This window comes from Squalius cephalus, assembly GCF_949319135.1.
Source record: "Squalius cephalus genome assembly, chromosome: 12".
NCBI lineage: Eukaryota > Metazoa > Chordata > Actinopteri > Cypriniformes > Leuciscidae > Squalius > Squalius cephalus.
Genome location: NC_137133.1, coordinates 29,068,999 through 29,072,934, shown reverse-complemented (window position 1 = coordinate 29,072,934; position 3,936 = coordinate 29,068,999).

The following is a 3,936-nucleotide window of genomic DNA, read 5'->3' as shown; positions in this document are numbered from 1 at the left end:
AGTTCATTTATATTTTATGTTTAGCTAACTATTATAACCCTGCTAATTAGACTTGCAAAAACTCTTGCTTTTAGACTGGCCCTTTTCTCTGATTCTCAGATTAAAAACTAAAACCCAGAGCATCATGAACAAACTTGATCCCAGTTCTTGGAATTTGTAATACATCACTAGTAGTATACTAAGCTTATTGTGCTATATGCACGCAACATGCATATAGCGTGTAATATTTATTTACATATATAGGATGCCACATGTTTTATATCTATTAAGACTCTTTAAGACTGACAATATTAGAAACTAGATGCAGTTTCTGTGATATATTATTCCAAAACTGGAAATTTCCGTAATTATAGTGAGCATCAATAGCCTACTGGTACATGAGAGTAATTTGAAAATGTTTGATTTTGAAATGAGTTACAAAATCAAATCAACTCAGTTACATTAAGATAATTCCTTCCCTCCAAATATAAGATAATATTTGTGTGAGGCAGCTAGCAGCACTTTCCTCATCTTTCCAAAGTGATACTGTTGGCTCTCCTATCAGTGAAATATGCAGAAACTTTGTCTATTCCAAAAATAATTCTTGCATGACTGTGCAAATCAAATTTTCATTACAGCTCAAAAATATATTCTGAAAGCGAAGGGAAAACTATTTCTGCATTATTAAAATCCAGATGATAAGACGCTGAGATTCAGCTGAGTGTTCTTTGGGTCGTTTTCTCTAGGAGTGAGACAATGGTGGGTGTTCTAGGAGTCCTTTTATCCTGGGAGAAGAGATGAGAAATGAAGGATTTTTAGTAAATCCGCCGCGGCTCTATTCCTGTGTGTGACGCTGTCTTAGTAAGAAGATTAATGCAGGCGTATTCCCTCTGTGCAGAAAGACTTCACTCAGGCTGGGTTCTGTAAGTGTGTGGCTGCTGTGAGATTTAGGGCAACTCAAGTTACATCACCTGGTTTAATCTCAAATCTTCTCTTTTGCAAGAGCAGCTCCTTGGCTAACAGAGAGAAAGAGCAACCAAAACCGCTGAATATTCAGACGGCAGTGCAGCGAGAGATTTAACCCTCTGGGCATTGTTCATTTGGGGGTCACAATTGTGTTGTTAGCGGTCAAAAGTGACTGAACACCTGAAATTAAACTTTTTATTTTATTTTAAGTCAAATCAATGTAATATATTTTTGTTCAATAAAATTTTGTATTTTGAGAGATTTTTATGGTACTAATAAATATTTATGCAATATGCAAAATTCTCTATTTTCCTATTTTTGCATATTTCCCATTCATTTTCTATGGAGGTCATTTTTGACCGCGAACAAAAAAAGTGCAAATATATATATATATATATATATTTTTTTTTTTTTTCAATTGAGCTTTTTCTAATCAAGTCCACAATTTGTGTGTGTGTGTGTGTCTAATACATAGAGACTGCCACAAAAGTCACAGAGTTTTGTACCATTCCGATGAAGTAGCGATTTAAAAAAAAAAAATTCGGTCCTAATTGACCGAACAACACCTTAGGGTTAAAACCTTACAAAACCAGACTTCTGTGCTAAGGCATAATGCACATTCAGCCGTTCATTATCACAAAATAAACCAGTTTATTATACGGCTACTCAATAAAATACATGGACATGAAATATTAGATTCAAATAATTTTGGAACCTTACCTGTATATTATCTCAAAGCTTCTGCTAAGGACAAAACAATCCATTACAGCCATGCAAGTAATAAAATGAACACTGCTATATTACAGTATTAATACTTATGCCTGATATTATTTTCAATACAATCAAAAACTGAACATTTTTCAAAATATGGTAAGTCTATTCCTCACAGTCTTGCTTTCATACCTGTCATGGCGCTGCTCTGAATAAGGTCTATTCTAGAGAGCCATAAATAAGCACAGAGAACCGTGAATCCGACTTACAGAAAAACATAGTTTTATTAAAACATGCTACAGAGGGTTAATAAAATTACATGTTTCCTTGTGGGGAAATGGAGGTGACTCAGAAACACAAATTTATGCCAGAAAGAGATTGATGGTGCAAGCTGTGGTAAGACTTAGGAAAAATGTGTTTAAAACAATTGAGGGTCAATTGAATTTTATAAAGTCTTTTTTAGGCTGTAGCCTACATTTAAGCTATATTACAGAAACATGAGGACAAGTTTGAGGTGAGGTCTTCAAAATAGAGTCATTAACATTCTTTGAGAAAATCTTTTGATTAAACTATTTATCAGTCATCAAAATTGATTGTATTTTCAGACAAGACTGCATTTAAGACATGGAAACAAAAATTCCACAAAAGCATTGGTAATCTCATGAATATTAATTTCACCTTTCTTTTTTTGGCAATGCTTACCATAAAACGTATCTTAATTGAGATTAATTCAGTTCATAATCATTGTGCTACAGAAAAGTCACTTTAATGTGCTCTTTACTCATAAAAAACCGTCAATGCTAGAATAATTGAATTTTAAAATATGGGTAAAATGTCTTAGCACCTTTAAGGGGAGACCATTGCATTTCCTTAAAACCAGAAACCCATTTTCAAACAACTAATACTTGTTTTATGTCTGCCATAAAAAGGTTTTCACTCACAATTTCACACGCATCTGATCAATTACCAAACAAGTAATAAATGATTGAAATCTGTAACAATGTAATGTTCTTCACGTTCTTCCAAAAAGCAGCAGACCGCTTCTCTCCCATAAAGGGTCTGAGCAGTTCAACATGATACATTTGATATGTCATTGAAACTCGTGACCTTTCATCGTCATGTGACTGAGAAGAAACCCTCAGCCTTAATGGAATAGTTCACCCAATATCCAGGATAAAAAGAAAGTTCAATTTTTTTTGTCATCACTCACCCTTATGTTGTTCCAAACCTGTATGAGTTTCTTTCTTCTGTTGAACACAGATATTTTGTAAAAAGTTTGTTGGTATTCAGACAGTTGAAGGTAGCCATTGACTTCTATAGTATTTGTTTTCCTACCATTGAAGTCAATGGGTGCCGTCAACAGTCTAGTTACCAACATTCTTCAAAATATCTGTGTTCAACAGAAGAAAGAAACTCATACAGGGTTGGAACAACTTGAGGGCGAGTAAATGATGACAAAATTGTCCTATTTGGGCGAACTATCCCTTTAAGGATGAGTTTGACATACTCAGTGGTCTGGCACTTGTGTGGTTCAATAGCTTTTGATAAAAAGCTGGTACCAATTACAAGGCAGAATGAGCTATAATGTGGTAGTTTGGTCAACAGCACCCAATAACAAGATCAGAGAGGAACGGCTCACACAACCCAAAAATGAGTAACAATGTCACTGCTACAACTTTAAAAACAGGTCTGATGTCAAGAAGGACGGATCCGCAGACCTTTTCCACGTGCATAGCTTATTCTCACGAGGTGGGAAAGTTTGAAGTGATATGCTGTTGATAAAGAGATGATATTTTGCGTATACTTGAATGAACATATAAAAGGTGATTTCTAATACGGTTAGAACCTACAGAGCCCCTAAAGGGACGTGGTGATGGAAAAAATTTGAGATGGGAGGAAAAATGTAATTCAATGTTTTTGCATTCCCTCGCAAAACATTTGTGCTCTCTTGCAAGTTTTGCATTCCCTCAAGAAACTTTGCTAACTTCGCTAGCAAAACTTTGCTAATACTTTGTTGGCAAAAGCATCAAAATAGAGTTTTTCTTCAAACTTCTTCTTATAATAATTCTATTTCAATGCTTTTGTATTCGCCCGAAATGTTGCATTTTCCCAAAAAACTGCCAACTGCGTTAATGCAAGTTTTGCATTCCCTCAAGAAACTTTAAAGGGATAGTTCACCCAAAAATGAAAATTCTGTCATCATTTACTCACCCTCAAGTTGTTTCAAACCTGTAAGAATTTCTTTTTTCTGCTGAACACAAAAGAAGATATTTTGAAAAA